Below are 20,467 nucleotides of genomic sequence, written 5' to 3'. Positions count from 1 at the left end.
ATTTCCTGAGAAAGAAAGCAAGTGGTTTTACTTTATGAGTGATAATAAATGTCCTCAGATATACTCGGTGACAAAATTACTAACTATCAAATTCCTAGAGATGAAACTGATCGTGCTGTAGAAATATAAGGAAACCGTGTAAATTTCTGAAATGGAGTAGCATACAGTTTGCTTGGGTGAAAATACTGGAAGAAAATAAAGAGAGATGTTGAAAGAAATGTTTAATAAATACACTTACTTAGAACGCATTATTTTAGGATTTTTACCCCCAAATCAGAGAAGACTTGCTTGTCCTGATGAGGCTTCAAATTAGTTTTCAATAAAGCATGAATGGAAGGTTCACTTATCCAAGCAACAGATATCAGTTTGAAGAACCTTTCAGTGAAGTCCCTTTATTGTCTATTTGCAGTAACATTACAAATATTACCTCTGTTTTTTTTGTTTTGTTTTGTTTTGTTTTGTTTTTCAGACCTCTGGCAATGGGTTATCTTTTAAACAATTATCCAAGCCCAAGCAAGGACAAAGGACATTGGTCTAGTCACTGTTTTCCTTTATAGTGTCTTGCTTCCTTCCTTGATTTCCAAAATAACAATGATAAAGTCCAGGTACGTCTTTTTCTTTATTATTTGGTGCATGAAGAAGGGGGATTCTTCTCTTTGCGAACAGAGTTATTACAGAATCACAAGCAAGCAAAATTGTCTCTTGACAGTGAAAGATGGAAACACTGAAGAAATATTATGCTTTGTTTTGTTCTTTTCACACTGCTACATATTATATAAATTGTTTCTTGGAAATGGAATGGCCTAGGCTGTGTAGTCACTTGGGCTCATAAAAACAGTTTGCTGACTCCTTGTGTTGACAGTGGAAGTAAACATTGTCTGAGGACAAATGTCCAAGAAGCTCCCTTAGCCTACCCAGCCTGTATTGTTTGAGGACCCTTTGGCAGAATGATCCAAGCTATAAATATATTCTGAAATGAAACAAGGGCAATGCACGACAGGATTGTAATCAACCTTATGATGACGAGTTAACTGAAAAAGCTATTAAATCTTCACGGGGTGACCTGGAGATTATAGAGAGAAGGCTAAAAAGGGCTGAGAGCAAACTCTCCCATTGGGTCTCTTTTTTTCTTTTTCTTTTTCTTTTTTTACTTGAACGCAGACCTAGGTTGTTATCACTGGATGCAAGCGATAGGCACTCGTTTATTGGAAGAGTGATGGGGAGTTAAGATCAGACTGGCACCAGGAAACACTGTAGAATAGATCTAGTGTCCTTTAGGGGCATTTTGATTCCTATTTCCCCATTTCAGCCCTCAACTGCCATAACCCATGTCCAACACTCTAAATGCCCCCTTCCTTTGAGAAAGAAAATTGACCCAGGTCATTAACACCTTACTGTAAACAGTTTAATTCCCTTTACCTACTCTAGAATTATTTATACATTTAAAGAGAAAAGAACAACTAATAAAGTAAAAGAAATGAGAACAAATTTCTAGTGTTAAAATTCCAGATAGTGGTACCAGAATAGGTGGTTATAGATGTATTATGGCAATGTGGTCCTTCTTATGCTTCTCAAACCATGCCATAGGGAAAAAAAAAAAAAGTACTTGCACTCACAGCTGAAGGATTCAGGGTTCATTGTGTGCTTATGGCAAAAAGAACAAAATGATAACTATATAAAGACTTTTATGGTATTTGATTAACAAACATAAAGAAAAAATATAGCAAATTAAGCATACCTTTCAATATATGTCAGAAGGCCCACAAATATTCACCTGACCATCCTTGCCTATCTACATAGATCTCTGTAAGTAGCTGAAATTTTAAGTGTTAAAGTTAAAGTAAGATCCTCACTCATGAGAAAGTGTGTCAATTATATTCTATCATACTAGCTAAGACAGAAACATAGATTCTTAAGACTTCTTTAAAAACCAAACAAAAATACAGCGACAACGTCTAAAATCAAAGGGGCACTTAAATTAGCTCAATTAATTAACGCCTCAAATTCATCAGAGATGCAAAATAATGAAACACTGCCATAATGCACGTACCAGAGTTCTTATTTATCTACACACCACCATTTATATAGTAAGACTGAGTTTTATTTAGTTTTGATAATCTGAAGAAAAATTTAATGAAAATTAAATAACTATGGTTGTCTGGGAATAAAACTCAAAGTCATACTTGAGAGCTAGCCAACCAAATCAGCACAAAGGAGAGCAGATTAATTGGCGCCGCTATTCAAGCAACTTGTCAGTGATATGAGGGTGGTCAGGAAGACAGGACAGTGAGATTCTGCCAAACAGCTTCCATTGGTTGCTTTTTGCACCAGATGATGTTAGTCCAACATCATCAGGCTTGGTGATGATATCTCATGTATGAAGAGCTAGGAATAAAGAAAAAAGTATGGTCAGATGGACTAAAGGTGACCATGAATAATGCAGCAGAGTCAACCAGAGGAGGAAAACCAAATGCACGGAAAAACTCCTTTATGCAACTACCTCCCGGTGGCATTAAACCATGCATCTTTAGGAACAAAGGCATATATGCTTACCAACCTTGGAACACTTGAGGCACCGGACATGCGTTTTTCTGGCCCTGGAGATACATGATATAAATGATATATGTGTTATAGATATAGCAGCTAGACAGTGCTGGGTCAGCTTGCTGGTGGTCTTCACAGGACGGGAAGGAAATGTTCTGATATTCACAGAACATGTGATAAAAAGAGATATTGGCATTATAGTTGCAAAGCTAGCCTCTAAATGGGTTTATACAGGCTAATGGGATTTCTGCAGATATTTGAGGTGACAAATAGATGAAACAGTCAACAGGCTGTGACTTAGAATGTGTAATGGGGTATTAAACTTCCCATTCCCAATGTCTGTTTATTAAGAATAGTTTATTCCCCATCTGTATACTCCTATCTTCCTCTAGGTGCATAATTATTGCTGCCAACCTACTTGAACTTACTTTCTGCTAATAATAATGCTATCTCTATTTGTAGTTTATAAAGTACTATGTATTATCTGCTAGATATAGTGGATCTCCACTATATAGCCAAGGAAGAGCTAATTTCAAAAGGCTAAGTGACTTGCCAGTAGGTAGTGAATAACTGGACTGGAATTCCATTTGCATCTGCTGCTCTTTTTACTTAGTTTTAATTCCCATTGACAGTTAAGTTACAATGGTGATAAAAAGCTTATAAAAGGGTTAAGCCAACAGAGGCATTGGTATCAAATGTGCAGAGATATCCTAAGAAAAGAATATATTCTTAATAGCCCTGAGGCTTTCCAATTACTTCACTTCTCTCCATACCCAGTGTTTGCCACCCTGCTTGTTTTTTTTTTTCAAATTTTTATTTAAATTTTAGTTAGTTAACATATAGTGTAATATTAAAAAAAAACATATAATGTAATACTGGCTTCAGGAGTTGTTTCCTGTGTTGTTAATTTTAGACATTCTGACAAGTGTGAGGTGGTATCTCATCCTGGTTTTGACTTGTAATTCCCTAATGATGAGGGATGTTGAGCATCTTTTCATGTGTCTGTTAGCCATCTGTATGTCTTCTTTGGAAAAATGTCTATTCATGTCTTCTGATCATTTCTTAAGTGAATTATTTGTTTTTTGGGTGTTGAGTTTGATAAGTTCTATATAGATTTTAGACACTAACCCTCTATCACATATGTCATTTGCAAATATCTTCTCCCAATCCTCAGGTTGCCTTTTAATTTTGTTGATTGTTTTCTTTGCTGTGCAGAAGCTTTTTATCTTGATGAAGTTCCAATAGTTCATTTTTGTTTTTATTTCCCTTGCCTCTGGCAACCTGTCTAGTAAGAAGTAGCTTTGTCTGAAGTCAAAGAGGTTGCTGCCTGTGTTCTCCTCTAGGATTTTGATGGTTTCCTTTTTCACATTTAGGTCTTTCATCCATTTTGAATTTAGTTTTCTGTACGGTGTAAGAGTGGTCCAGTTTGATTCTTTGGCGTGTTGTTGTCCAGTTTTCCCAACACCACTTGTTGAAGAGGCGATCTTTTTTCCCTTGGATGTTCTTTCCTATTTTATTGAAGATTAGTTGACTATACCATTGTGGGTCCATTTCTGAGTTTCTGAGTTCTCTATTCAGTTCCATTGATCTGTGTGTCTGTTTTTGTGCCTGTACCGCACTGCCTTGATGATTACAGCTTTGTAATAGAGCTTGAAGTCTGGAATCCAGCTTTGGTCTTCTTTTTCAGGATTGCCTTGGCTATTTGGGGTCTTTTGGGGTTCCACATGAATTTTAGGATTATTTTTTCTAGTTCTGTGAAAAATGCTGGTGGTATTTTGATAGGGATTGCATTGAATATGTAGATTGCTTTGGGTAGTATAGACATTTTAGCAATGTTTGTTCTTCTAATCTATGAGCATGGAAATTTTTCCATTTCTTTATGACCTCTTCAATTTCTTTCATAAGTGTTCTATAGTTTTCAGAGCACGAATCTTTTACCCCTTTGGTTAGGTTTATGCTTAGGTGTCTTATTGTTTTTGGTGCAATGGTAAATGGGATTGATTCCTTGATTTCTTGTTCTGCTGCTTCATTATTGGTGTATAGATGTGCAACAGAATTCTGTGTATTAATTTTATATCCTGCGACTTTGCTGAATTCATGTATTAGTTCTAGCAATTTTTGAGCAGAGTCTTTAGGGCTTTCTACATAGAATACCATGTCGTCTGCAAATAGTGAAAGTTTGACTTCTTCCTTGCTGATTAGGATACTTTTTATTTATTTATTTGTTATTGTCTGATTGCTGAGGCTAAGACTTCCAGTTCTGCCCTAAATAGTAATGGTGAGAGTGGACATCCCTGTCTTGTTCCTGACCAGAGAGGAAAAGTTCTCAATTTCTCCCCATTGAGGATGATATCAGCTGTGGGTCTCTTGTATATGGCTTTTTTTTTTTAATTTTTTTTTTTATTTATTAGAGAGAGAGAGAATGAGAGATAGCACGAGAGGGAAGAGGGTCAGAGGGAGAAGCAGACTCCCTGCCGAGCAGGGAGCCCGATGTGGGACTCGATCCCGGGACTCCAAGATCATGACCTGAGCCGAAGGCAGTCGCCCAACCAACTGAGCCACCCAGGCGCCCCTCTCGTATATGGCTTTTATGATGTTGAGATATGTTTCATCTGTATCTACTTCATTGAGAGTTTTTATCAAGAATGGAGGTTGTATTTTGTCAAATGTTTTTTTCTGCATCATTGAGAGGATCATATCACCCTGTTTAAATAGATAATTTCCCCTCTGAATTATTATGAAAGAAGTCCCTCTGGTCATATACAAATTCTTACCTTCCTTCCTCTATAAACACAGTGATAGTCTAACATCTTCACATACTCTCCAATTTCCAAACTTTCATTGACTTCCCATTGCCCATAGGAAAAATGTACAGTCTTTAATATGGCTCAAAACACTCAGGTCTCCACTGACTACTACAGCTTCATCTTCCTACATTCCATCCTCTGGATTTATCTTATTCCTTCAAGTCTTTCTGTTGAATTTGAGAGTATTATTTTTCTCTACAAAAGCATTGTGTCATCCCTTTCACTTCCTCTCTAGATAAATCCAACTAATTCTTCAGATACAAGCCAGATGTCTTCTGGGAGACTTTCCTTTTTCTGTCAGATCATTTAAGATCCGCATGATCTCCTATGGCTTCTGTGCTTCTATTTTGTTAGCTTTCTTTACACCAGCATTATTTATTGTTGTAAACCTCTGTGAGGCCACCACATCTTTTTAACCCATTGACGTTTAATTTGGTAATCAAATAAAAAACAAAAACAAAAATAAAATAAGCAAAAATTTATAATAAATGAATGAATGTGTAAATAAAATGGTGGGTACAGATATGAATTAAAAAAATTAATGGTTCTCTAGCCAGAGCTCCAATTAGCTTTTTTTTTAACTACTCAGTAAAAAAACAAATACTTCAAAAACCAGTATGACAAGTGCATAATGTCAACCTGTGGGGTATTTCTTACATTAATAATTCTTTATGGAATGACTATTTAAAATATAGGAATTAATATTTTGCAAATAAAGAACAAATAGACACAATGATGGATGTAGTGAAAAGGCACATTTATCAGTATAGGAAACTCTGATTATTCAAAATAAAAATTTCCACTATGTCCTTAACTTTGTTACACATGCATCTGTTTCAATATAGACATGGACGACAGCACATGTGAACTGGAAATTTCATATTAATTTGAACACAGGTCCTGTCTGCTCTCCATTTGTAGGTGATTTCCACTATCAACTGGGGAAATTTCAGAAGCTCTGCTTTAAAAATAAATTAGTAAAATAATGTCAGTTTTTTCAATTAAACATTAAAAGCATTAAATGACTTAATGAAACTTTATTTTCTTTTTTTTTAAAGATTTTATTTATTTTTTTGACACAGAGAGAGCACAAGCAGGGGGAGCGGCAGGCAGAGGGAGAAGCAGACACCCTGCTGAGCAGGGAGCCCGATGTGGGACTCGATCCCAGGACCCTAGGATCATGACCTGAGCTGAAGGCAGATGCTTAACTAACTGAGCCACCCAGGTGCCCTATTTTTTTCTTTTTAATTCTAGGAATAATGACCTAAGATTTTTGTTGAGATAATAATAAATATTGTTTATATAGGACTGCAGTGATGATTGTTAAAAGCAAAATTGCTGAATATAAAAAAATGTATTTATGGCACACTTCATTTTTTTCATGTCCCCAGGTGGCAAGAAATAGATTTCTCAGTGACGATTTATTTATTATTAGAAAGATTTTAGTCTGGGGGCCTGGGTGGCTCAGTCGGTTAAGCAACCGACTCTTGGTTTTGACTCAGGTCATGATCTCAGGATCCTGAGATAGAGCCCCACAATCGTGCCTGAGATTCTTCCCCTCTCTCACCCCTCCCCTCCCCACTCAGCTCTCACCCCCCACTCACTCTCTTTCTCTATCTAAAATTAAAATAAAAAATAAATAAATAAATAAAAATCTTTTATAAAGAAAAGAAAGATTCCAGTTTGATATTGGATCGATTTAATTAAGTGTGTTTTGTGCGTAAGTATATTCAGAATTTTATTCTGAAATATTGTTACCAGACCACCAGCGGTTCTACGTGATTATAAACGGCTGCCTTGTCCTCACACATGTGTACTGTCTTAGCTCAAACAGGAAAAAGTCTGAGGGTGTTGAAGTCATGAGGGAGAAGTGAAAAGGCAGCCTATGAAATATGCTAATGATTTAATTCGATTGAGAGTTTATTACTGTGATATCAAAAACGTTTTGTTTGGACTTCAAATTGAAAAGGACTGTTTGAAAATAAGTTTCTAAGAGGCCATTATGCTCTCTTGTTCCAGGCCAGTCCCTGCAGAACCGTACACATCCTGTTCAAAGTGAGACGGATCCTCCCCAACGCTTTGAACCTGTACTTCCGCTGGCGAGTGGTGATCGTGTTTCCTTAATAGAACTTTCCATGTTAAAAAATTCCTCCACTGACAAGTGTTTTCAGAAAGGTGGCTATTCTAAATAGCAAACTTTTACTGCAATCTGATCTAATCATGACTAAGATACGAGCTCTTTTGAAGTGATTGGATTGATTAGTGTGGCAGCTTCCAGCTTGGCCTCTATCACGCGGGCGCCTGATTTCCAGGTACTGAAGGAGGTGATTATTCTGCCATTTAGAAGGCAGGAAACTCTAGAACAATGAAAGCAGTTATGAAAAATGGATTTTTTACTGATCACTATCAGTTTTTGTCCAGGAAAAGAAATCCAGATATAACAGTCAGTGTTTTTATTATCATTAGATCAGAACTGCCAGTATTTTCAGTTATGAGAAATAGCTTTCAACATATCACATATTCTTTGATTTATGTTATTCCACTGCACTTTTATTTTGCACGGTGCATAATTCATCATAGGATTATAATACAATCTCAGAGTGATAAAATCAAGAAGCAAACATATAACTAAAGAGGAAAATGATTGTTCCTGTGGTTTCTGTTCGGTAGGAGTCGAATCATGTTGAATTTGAATTAGGGCGTCTGAGAAGACAGTGAAGGGAACGGTTTGACCCTGTAAGATTCTCTATAATATCAGTGGATAAGCACAGATTTTCTGTGCATAGAAAGTGTACAATTTCGTATTTGTGAAAAAATTTTCTCAGAAAGGACAAACATTAAGATGATGTTAAATTTCAAAACACTGATAGAGCAGGAATGGATAAGAACCTCTAAAAAATCCTTTCCTCCAAAGAAGCAACGAGAAAATTGGCAAAAGTGGTAAAAATCAACTTTTTTAAAACTTTGGAAATTAACCAAAACTTGCAACAATTTAGGGAGTCTTTATTCAAGATTTTACTGAATCTCAGCAATAAAAGTGAGTTTTACTGCATTTCAACCTGATTGATACCCAGACCTCTCTCTCCTGGGTCTGTGCTGGCCTTGAAAACCAACAGCCGACAATCTAAATGAAAACCAGAAGTCTAGCATATTTTGGAAGGAATGAGATGGGGCTGGAGTTCCTCCAAAGAACAATTCCTTCGGTTTCCTGGAAAATCTCACTGACAAGACTTGTTTTTATTCGACCTGACTCAGACTTCTTCTAGTTTGAACAGTCTTTTCTTGAGGGTATTGTTGAAAATAATCAGTGGCAATCGTTTATCATCACAGCTACCTATGAAAGTAACGGGGCAAACAACAAACTGACCAAAATAATTAAAAAGGTAAGCTAGGGAATGATATGTCCAGAGGGGCCTTTGAAAAGCTCCCAAATCAAATCAAATCAATCAAATAGTAAATTAATTAATTAATTAATTTAAAAAAGAAAGACTAAAGCTCCAACTTATTTCTGGGAATCTCCAAGTCCACATGAATTTGTAGGGTTGTGTGCAATAGGGTTGTATGTATGCCTAGGAGGGACCTGAGAATGTCCTAAACTCTCACCACTGGCTGACTTTCAGGCTCTGTGAAAGCAGTAAGTGAAAGCCAAAATGGAGTAATAATCTGTTTGAGTGTTGAAGGCGTGATTTAGAACACACACAAAGCCTCTTGGTAAAGACTAGAAGACTTATTGGTTTAAACATTAAAAAAAAAAGCTTGCAAATCCTTTATCTGATAAGGATCTAGTATCTAAAATATATTAATCATTTTTAAAACTTAACAACAAAAAGATAAACAATACAATTTAAAAGTGAGCAAAGAACCTGAATAAGCCTATTCAAAAAAAAATATATACAGATGGCAAATAAACTCATAAAAAGGTGCTCACCATCATTAATCATTAGGGAAATGCAAATCAAAACCACAACAAAGTACCACTTCACACCTACTAGGATGGCTATAACCAAGACAGACAATAACAAATGTTGTTGAAGATGTCAAGATTGGAGCCCCCACAGACTGCTTGTAGGGATGTAAAATGTTGCAGCCACTGTGAAAAAGAGTTTGGTAGTTCCTCAAAAAGTTAAATATAAAGTCACCATATGATCCAGTAATTCCACTCCTAAGTATATCCCCCAAAGAATTGAATACATATGTTTTCTCAATAAAGTGTACACAAATCTTCCTAGCAGCATCATTTATAATATCCAAAGAGTGGAAACAACCCAAATGTCTATCAACTGATGAATGAATAAATAAAACGTTCCATATCCACACAATAAAATATGATTCAGCCTTGAAAATAAATGAAGTACTGATTCGTGGTACAACATCCATAAACCTTGAAAACATTATGCTAAACTAAAGGAGCTCCATACAAAAGGCCACGTATATGGATCATATATATGAAATGTCCAGAATAGGCAAACCCAGAGAGACTAAAAGTAGGTTAGTGATTGCCAAGGGGCTGGTGGGGGGAAAAAGGGCATTGGGAAATGACTGCTAATGGGTATGCACTTTCTTTATGGGATGATAAAAATGCTCTTGAATTAGATAGCTGTGATGGTTTTGCAATGTTGTGAATATACTAATGACCACTGAATTGTATACTTTAAAAGTGTGAATTTTATGGTAAGTGAGTTATATCTTAAAAAAAAACTAATAACATTTTTCCACTAAAAAAAGAGAGGGAAGAAATTCATTTTGATGTCAATTTTTATGTACATTGAAAATAATCAGATAATGAAATATCATAATATTAAGAAAAACTTAGGGGAAATGTTATCTTTGGAACAAGAGCACCCCCCAAAAAAATTCTTTAGCAGAATCTCAAAGTATATTTGCATTTAGATAATTCCGTTTTACTACACTGATATAGATAGATTTAAATCTTAGATAGAGCAAATATTTACATGGATAAGCATCTAAAATGTCAGCATTGATTTGTGTCAGAGTTTTTTTTTTTAGATTACCTGAGCACACAGAAGATCTCTGTGAAGTTTAGCTATGCTTTTGAAACCTCTGTAAAATAGCACATTTTCTGAAAAGTTTGCATCGCAAAGTAATTTTACTAACAAACAAGGAGCAGCTAAAATGATACAAAATAGACATGCTTTGGTTTCCTGATTCAGAAAATTGATGAATAGTTAATGGGAGGCCATAACTCAGGAGTCTTAAGGTTGCAGCCTGAGTAAAAAATTAGCATGCTATAGCTGAACAAACTGGCCTTAGAGATCATTCATCTGTCTTCAAGTTTCACCTTACAAATTCATGCTACTTTGTTTACTTTCTCATTCATTCATTCACTGATTCATTAATGTATTTATTTGTTCACTTATATTACTTAATTTGGATATTTGATATTTAATTAATCATAAGCATTTATTAAATACCTAATTGTGCAAAATACCACTTAAAGATAATAAATACAAAAGTAGCAGAGATTTTAACTCTCCTTTCATGTAATTATAGAATAAGTCTAAGGCAACATGTGAAAATATTTGGAGATACAACGATCATGTATCTCCAAAAAAATAGTTCAAGTAAGAAAATATCTTCATGGCAAGAAGGAAAGTAGTTGAAAAGGTTTTTGACTAATGCCAAACATTGTTTAAAGTGCCTTACATGTGTTAAATCTTCACAACAACTCTTAGGATAGGCTGCATTATCATCCCCATGTTACATACAGCTACTATGTGGTGGAGATAGGATTTGAACCCAGGCAACGTTTGCTATAATGCGTTGCTCTGGACTTTGATGGGGTTATTGACTTGGTATGAAAAACCTTAGAGGAGAAAGGGAATTCCAGATTTGGAGAATAGAAAGAGCGGAAACAAATAAACAAACAGGAAGAGTATACGTCTGACTAGAACTGAGGATAGGAATTAGGGGCTGGGATGGTGAAATAAAGTGTGGCCAATGGAGAGAGAACTGGGAATCACAGACTGGGCATTTTGGATTTAATCTGGAGGCAGACAGGGAACCACTGAGAGTTTTGAGTGAGGGAGTTTGAAGGATATGAAGGTTTGAAGTTTGAAGGTTTATGAAGGATAATCTTGCCTGGTATGGGTTATTTACTTGATAGGGCATGGGGAGAGCTCTCAGGGATTGATTAATCAATCATGCAATGATGTCAGAATTATGGAAGTCAAACCCTTAGGGAAGAAAGTTGGAATAAGTAGATTCAAATGATTTGGGCACTTCTGGATTCTCTTTAAAACCTAAAATCACCAATTTAAACAATCCCTCTCTGTGGCCACACTCTCCATTCCTTCTGGTTTGCATATACAGCTAGTCTTTCTGAGATCATGCTTTGATTTCTTGCGATTTCCTGTCTAGTATTCACTCTGTTACCCACCCTACCCCCAATCTATTGCTTTCTCTTTTATTCACTTAATTTTTTTAAAAATCCAGTTGAATTTTTAAGGTCCATCTTTTAACTAGCATAGATCCAGAGACTTCTCAGATTCAGCTCTAATGTTTTTGGTAAGAGTACGTTATAGCTGGTGCTATAAGTTTCCTCTTGCTTCTAATCAAGAGGCACTAATGCTTGGGGTCTCTCTACACATGAGGTTAAGATTAGGCAGTGGGATCAGATACTAGCAGCCAGATCCACCCATTGTACGGTTTCCCATTATCTTTTCATGTAATGATTTTAGCAGCCATAGATAACCACCATTTAGGTCCATTATTTCACTAGGGTTTGAGAAATGGTCATATTTTATTTTTATTTCTTAGTCTGCCATGTTTTCAAAAGTGTGAAAATATGGTAGGAAAAGGCTGTGTACTATGTTTCTTGCATTCTCAATCTCTATTTTGTTTCACCAAGTAGGTGAGGACTGAGCTGGCACACTATCTTCAGTTTGGGAGAGGCGGAAGAGAACATTCACACGAGTTAATGAATTTTGTCCCTGTCATTATAAATACTATATTGGTGGACACAAAGGAAGAAGTGGCAAATTTCACTTGATAGCTCATAGTCAGAAATAGCTGGAAAAAAAGGATGCGTGTGTACATTTTTGTACATGGTGACAAAACTGAAGAAAGAGAACAGGCAGAAAATGCAGTCTTCGGGGCGCCTAGGTGGCTCAGTCGTTAAGCGTCTGCCTTCGGCTCAGGTCATGATCCCAGGGTCCTGGGATCGCCCCGCATCGGGCTCCCTGCTCCGTCGGAGCCTGCTTCTCCCTCTCCCACTCCCCCTGCTTGTGTTCCCTCTCTCGCTGTGTCTCTCTCTGTCAAATAAATAAATAAAATCTTAAAAAAAAAAAAGAAAGAAAATGGAGTCTTCATTAGTTATATAAGGTAGTGTGTAAGTTTTTTTCCTCATAGGCAGTAAGATGAAGGGTTTTAAGAAGAGAGTATGAAAGATTTGTGTGGCAGGAAGATCACATTTCTAGCAGCATGAAGGATGGACCGGAAGGAAAAAGGTTGAAAGCAGACCAGTGTAGTCCTTATTACCGAAGTCCAAGTGGAACACGATGAAGGAGTGAACTTGTGGCTGCCGTGGAAAATCCTTTTATATGCCTCTAGTTTAGTACTTGTTAAACTATACCATAATTCCTAGTTTGTCTTCTGTGTTGAACTGCCATGGATATCAAGCATCAGTGATGGGACCAATTTGCCCCAAGTGCAGGCAATAAAAGTAGATAATTGTAAAATGCCAGTAAAACCAACTATCCATTAATCTACTTTTTATTCTTACCAGGCATACACGATTCTAAACGATGTTAGGTTAAAATAATCCTCCCCAGAAAAAAAATAGTTTGTTGGTCTGAGTTCTAATTCACTTGTTTCTTTTCATTTGTTTTAATTAGTTTCCGTTCAGTCTCTTAACAGCATTTTATTTATTTATTTTAAAGATTTTATTTTTTTATTTACTTATTTGAGAGAGTGAGAGAGCGCAAGCAGTGGGTGGGGGGAGCAAAGGCGGAGGGAGAAGCAGGCTTCCCGCCGAGAAGGGAGCCCGATGCGGGACTCCATCCTAGGACCCTGGGATCATGACCTCAGCCGAAGGCAGACGCTTAACAACTGAGCCACCCCGGCGTCCCTCTTAATAGCATTTTAAAGAAAACTTAATTTGCTTCTACTGTAACTCCCTGCTGCTGTAATTAGAGACTGCAGGACATGGGGATAAATAGACTGGTGGGTATTAGAAGAATTTAGTTATGAGGGTATAATCTTGAATATGAAAATTATTATTAAAATAGTCTTCATTAATATATTCTTCAACATAAGGGTTTATTCATTAAAAAACTATACTGAAAAATATATTCAGTGATATTTTTGTGTGAACAATTTTCTATATTTTCACCTACTGCAGTCTTCTTACATATTGAAGACTTGTTTCTTTCCCTGTAGAGTCTCCTTTGCCACACCCTTCCATGGACAAATCCAAATTCTGCTTCTTTCACGTCCCAGCTCAAATTCTACTTCTACCATAAAGCTGTCTCTTTCCTCTAAATCTATGTAGCAATATTTGTGCTTTTATTATAGCCCACGCCACTGCCTACACTTTATCATGGTGATCGTGTACACATCATATGGCTGAAATTAAATCTATATGCTTTTGGGCATTTTTATTATTGCTTATTTCCTGCTGTATCTTCAATACATCTGGTAAAGTGCCTTGCCCATAGTAGGCACTCTAGAAATAGGCACAGATTGCTTTGAATTCATTTATATAGAAAATGTACATGACTTTCAAGATTCAACACTGCAGGTGGGGGATTCTTTTAGCCTATGTATGTTATGCTTCAAAGTGAATGTTTTTAGGACTGAATAAGGGAGAGGGAGAACACTTTTGAAGAAAATAGATTTGATGTTTCAGGGCTTTATAGGAAACTCTTCCAAATTGCATCCTTTTGAAATGAACATAACCATTCTTTCATAATATTTGCTTAACTAACCTAAACTAAAAACACCAATACATGGTCACAGATTATGTTTACTATATGCTAAACAAAAGGTAAACCCTGTGGGGGAGAAGTGATTTTAAGACCTAGTGACTGACTCTCTAGCCGGAGATGCTAAAATCACATTCATCCAAATTGGAATAAACTGGAATATTTTTAAAATACTCATTTGAATAATCTCTCTGTGAGACATTAGCAGTGAGGACCAGTGAGTAGCATTTGGCCTGAAAACATTGTAAAATAGCTTTTAGCAGGTAGTGAGGCAGGAATAGAATCTGTCAAGGACTGCTGTAGAGATTCTTACGTTGAAAAGTGTATTTATTCATTTGCCAAAATTATTAATACCTACTGTGTGCTAAAAGCTGTGTACTCATTGTTTTTCCTCACTCAAAGAAAATTAAGATCTTAACCTATATGAAAAATCTTTCAAACTATACAAATCTTTCAATCTATATACAAATGTATATAGTTATTCCTTTATATTATAAAACTTTGTATGTACATCAAGTCAGCAGGATATTTTTTAAAAGGTCTGAGATGTCTGAAAATGGAATGATTAATAATTCTTCCCTGAGGAATTAAAGAAAATGTTGTAGAATAAGTGCCATTTGAATTGAAACATGTAATATGGGTAAGATTTGAAATGTGAATGAAGTTTGTATGTGTGTATGAGTGTGAGGGGGGCAATTTTTAGTCTTAGCCAATCACTAGTAACTGCTGTGCAGAGTTTGCTTCTAGATGTGAATCTGGAAAGGATAGATTGGATTCACAGTAGATTATGAATGGTCAGAAACTCTTTGTTGTTCCTCTCATGAAGAGGTAGTGTATATTTTCATATCCCTTGAATTTGAGTAGACTTGCTTTGATGAAGAGTATGAAGGGGATGTGATATTGGATGAGTTTCAAGCCCGGCCTCCAATCTCCAGCCTCTGGCCTCACACTCTTCAGACCCTACCACCATGTGAATAAATTTGAGCTAGACTACTGGAGAGCATATGTAGAGAACTGAGGCCAGCTAATTGAAGCTTGTCAATGGCCAAAAATGGAGTGAGGTCATTATAGATTATTTAGCAACTGACAATTACCAGTAAATTATCTAGGTAAGTGCAGGTGAAATCAGTGGAAGAACAGCACAGTGGATCTTAGCCCAAATTGCCAATCCTTAGAATTGTGAGTTGATAAATTGTTTTTAAGCTGCTAAGTTTTAGAAGTGCTTTGTTGCCCAAGAGAGGTAAACTGATATGAAATCACTTTATTAAGGGCCTATAATGTGATACCTGTTTGGATTTTATTCTTCAAAAAATGGGGGGCTCTGATATACCAGAAATGAACAAGTGGAATCTGAAATTAAAAACACACTACAATTTACATTAACACTACCAAAATTAAATGCTTAAATATAAATCTAACAAAATTGGTACAAAATTCTATATAAGAAAAACTACAAAACTCTGATGAATTAAATAAAATAAGAACTAAATAAATAGAGAGATAGTCCATGTTTGTGGATAGAAGACTCAATATTTCCAAGATGTCATTCTTCCCAACTTGATCTAGAGATTCAGTGCAATCCCAATCAAAATTCTAGAGAGGCTTTTTTTTTTTTTGTGGATATCAACAAACTGTTTCTAAAGTTCATATTGAGAGTCAAAAGACTCAATAGCCAACACAATTTTGGAGAAGAACAAAGAAGACTGACACTATCTAATTTCAAGACTTACTATAAAGCTACATTAATCAAGACAGGGTGGTATTGGTGAAAACATAGACAAATGGATCAATGGAATAAAATAGAGACCTCCCAAATAGACCTATATAAATATAGTCAACTGATCTTTGATAAAAGAGTAAAGGCAATACAATGGAGCAAATGGTTCTGAAACAACTGAGCATCTACATGCAAAAATGAATCTGGACACAGACCTTACACCCTTCACAAAAAATTAACTCAAAATGAATCACAGACCAAAAAGCAATAGATGTCAAACCTAAATGTAGAATGAAAAACTACAAATCTCTGGGCGCCTGGGTGGCTCAGTTGGTTAAGCGACTGCCTTCGGCTCAGGTCATGATCCTGGAGTCCCGGGATCGAGTCCCCCATCGGGCTCCCTGCTCGGCGGGGAGTCTGCTTCTCCCTCTGACCCTCTCCCCTCTCATGCTCTCTCTCTATCTCATTCTCTCTCTCAAATAAATAAATAAAAAAAATCTTTAAAAAAAAAAAGAAAAACTACAAATCTCCTAGATTAGAGATAACATAGAAGAAAACCTGATAACCTTGGGTATGGTAAGGATTTTTTAGATACATCACCAAATAAAATATCCATGAAAGAAATAATTAATAAGCTGGACTTCAATTTTTTTAAAAATCAAAAACTTCTGGAGAGCCTGGGTGGTTCAGATGGTTAAGTGTCTGCCTTCAGTTCAGGTCATGATCCCAGGGTTCTGGGATTGAACCCCACATCATGTTCCCCACTCAGTGGGGAGTCTGCTGCTCCTTCTCCCTCTGCCCCTCCACCTACTCATGCTCTCTCTGTCTCTCTTTCTCAAATGAATAAATAAAATCTTAAAAAAAATTAAAAACTTCTATTCTGCAAAAGACAATGTCAAGAGAATGATAAAACAAGCCATAGACTAGGAGAAATAATTGCAAAATAAATATCTGATAAAGGACTGTTATCCAAAATATACAAAGGATTCTTAAAATTCAACAATAAAAAACAAACAACCCCGTTAAAAACTGAGCAAATAACCCTAACAGACATCTCACCTTCTAAAGAAGTGATACAGATGGCAAAAGACCATATGAAAAGATGTTTCACTTTACATGTCATCAGGGAAATGCAAATTAAAACAACAATGAGATACTACTACAAACCTATTAGAATGGCCCAAATCTGGAACACTAGCAATACCAAATGCTGCTGAGGATATGAAAGAATAAGAACTCTTATTTACTGCTGATAGAAATGCAAAATGGTACAACTTCTTTGGAAGACCATTTGATGGATCCATCCTTACAAAACCAAATATGCTCTTACCATATGATCCAGCAATCACACTCCTTGGCATCTATCCAAAGGGTTGAAAACTTATGTCCCCACAAAAACCTATACATGGATGTTTACAGCAGCTTATTCATAGTTGCCATAACTTGGAAGTGACCATGTTGTCTTTCAGTAAGTTGAATGGATAAACTGTGGGACATCTAGACGATGGAATATAATTCGGCACTAAAAATAAATGAGCTAGTAAGCCATGAAAAGACATAGAGGAAACTTGAATATATTTTACTAACTTAAAGAAGCTAATCTGAAAAGTCTATGTACTATATGATTCTGACTATATAACCTTCTGGAAAAGGCAAAACAATGTAGATAGTAAAAAGACCAGATGTGGCAATGTAGGATCATCGATTGTAACAAATGCACCTGTCTGATGGGGGATGTTGATAGCGGAGTAAGCTAGGAATGTGTGGGGCAGGGGGAACACACGCAATCTCGGCACCTTCCTCTCATTTTGCTGTGAACTAAAACCACTCTAAAAGAGTCTAAAAAAAATGGGGAGCCTGGGGTGCCTGGGTGGCTCAGCCGGTTAAGCGTTTGACTCCTGATTTTGGCTCAGGGTCCTGGGCTCCATGCTCAGTGGGGAGTCTGCTTGAGATTTTCTCACTCCCTCTCCCACTGCCCCTCATCCCGTTTGCTCTCTCTCTGTCTCTCTCAAATAAATAAATAAATAAATAAATAAATAAATAAATAAGTAAATCTTTATTAAAAAAGTGGGGAGCCTTATTACTATGGAATGCAGTTGTGTCCATTTATCTTCAAACTGAAATAGCATAGCAGTTACTATCTAAAAGTTTTCAGTTTTGCTAAGTTGCTAGTCTGTCCTTTTCCTGGCTAGAGAGAGCAAGATTTGTGTGTGTGTGTGTGTGTGTGTGTGTGTGTGTGTGTGTGTGTGTTTGTCTGCACCTGTTACTTTTTCTGGGTTACCAGGTACTTCTTCAGCTCCAAGGCTGGGGTTTATGAGGTAAAAAGAAAACCCAGGAAACTCATCACCATATTGTTCTCTGGGGCCCAATATCCCTACCTAGCTTTTCTTCTTCTCTCAGCCTTTCAGAGCCTCTTAAGCATTTTTATATATAATGCCTAGGGTTTTTAGTTATATTTAGTGGGAGGAATAGGGAAAAATACGTCTAGTTTACTTTTCTAAAATTGAATATCTCACAATTAACTTTATTTCCTGTTCTCATTTTAGTACTCAATATGTTTCCTTTTAAAATAACAACAATAAGACATCAGGTCACAAGTTGAGTGTCTACCGTGTAGCAAACAAAGGTATACCATGTGAACTCCATAAATATTCAAAAAGTGTATATGTGAGCTAAAAAATGCATTTACTCTCCATAAATACTCAACTTCAGCATCAGCTTCCAGCACTTTCGGCTTTTGGTGATTCTCCAGATTTTATCTCCTGATTCTTTGGAAAAGGAGATTTATACACCAGTTTTAGCCCAACTCATCTTTAAATCTGGAGTCTCCTTTTGTTTAGGGAAGAGCCCCCATTCCAGGTGCCTTCCTTGATACCCTTGTAACCCCAAATGGGGCCAGCCAGATTCTAGCCTCTGGTGAAAGCATAATGGTTTGGGAGAATCAGACCATAAGTTTCTCCCCAAGGGCAACAGCTGGTAATTCATATTTCTTGAATGTGTTGTTAACCTTTGAGCCAAACACTTGGTGTATGGTAAGTGTTCAATAGGCTATTACTGAAATAGATTCCGATCTACTAAGGATAGACACTCCTTCTTTTGTGATGTAGAGATATAAAGATCTGAAATAGTCCACATGTACTAAATTCTTGCCATTGCAATTCTATTTGAAGTTCTATGTTGGGAAAGAACAGACTAGGGTGTGAAGTGTTTTTCAGATCTATTCCCTGTCCTTCACTGCTGGGCTTTGTATCACAAGGGGATCACCTCTATAAATTACATTTCCCAGGCTCCTTTACCAACTGGTTTCCATTCATGTTGGAACAATGGAGAACATTGGTGAGATACTGGGAACCTGAGATAATGCACCCCCCTCCCCTTACTTTTTGTTTTGCAAGGCATCTGTGGAAGTGACTGACTCTCTAGTGGCTACAGGTCTCACTGGACAGCTTGTTCCTCTGTATTCTAAGTTCTCCATCTGTTAGCCTTGGTTCCTGGATTCTAGTAAGACCGCCGCTTCCCCTTTTCCCTCGATCTCCAGGAGTGGTAGTGATGCTTTTCCTCTGTTACTTAATCTCTGTATTAATATTACCCCCCATTATCCCTAAGATCACACAGGTCATAAATGGTAAAGGTGGGATTTGAACTATGACAAACCAACCACCAACTGTATTCATTTAACCAGCATGTTACAGCTACATCAGGCCATGGCAAGACTCCCAACCTTCCCATACGGAAATGCAGAATTTGAGAGTAGCTCTTTCCCTAAAGCCTGATAGGTAGTTCAAGGTCAATCACATATCTGGGTTTTCTTTAACAGTCCACTGTAGATGGTATTTTGTATAATAGTAGATTGAGAAATCTAAGAACACCTAAAAAATGTATGTAGATTAAAACATTTTTTTTTGTAGATTAAAACATTTTTGAGTTAACAATGCTTATCTCCCTATATTATTAAAGAAATACCACAAGTACTGCTCGACTTCTGTTTTAACCCACCACAGAGATTGAGCTCTATAATTCCTGAAGATATCTTTACCTTCTTTTTCATCCTCTTTGTTAGTGAGATTTCATGATATTATGTATTTCTTTCTATAGAGATGGTGAGGCAAAAACTGTGTAGCCTATGGTAAGAAAGCTCGTTTCCTTATATGCAACCAAGAAGAAATCTCTTGTCATTCAGGTTAACCTTTCAGCTTGCTATTGACATTTTTGTCTCTTAATTTGTAGGAGGTAACTTCCCAATTGTCTTTGGAGAAGCTTTCATGCTGGTTGTCAGCTAAAATAAAAGTTTAGTGTATTCTCAGATGAAGTCTTTTACTCTTGTGGGTTAAGGATTTATTAATCAATCCCACAGCTATCTGGATTGGACTCTACACCCATTTTGAATTATGTTAAAACTCTAACTTGTCAACATTACAGTTGAACATATCATTCTCCAGCCTGGGATTTTAAGGGAA

Source organism: Eumetopias jubatus, unplaced genomic scaffold (assembly GCF_037043125.1).
Source record: "Eumetopias jubatus isolate StellerSeaLion01/CBP00866 unplaced genomic scaffold, mEumJub1_p1.0 scaffold_2, whole genome shotgun sequence".
Taxonomy (NCBI): Eukaryota; Metazoa; Chordata; class Mammalia; order Carnivora; family Otariidae; genus Eumetopias; species Eumetopias jubatus.
Note: the sequence above shows the minus strand (reverse complement) of the source record.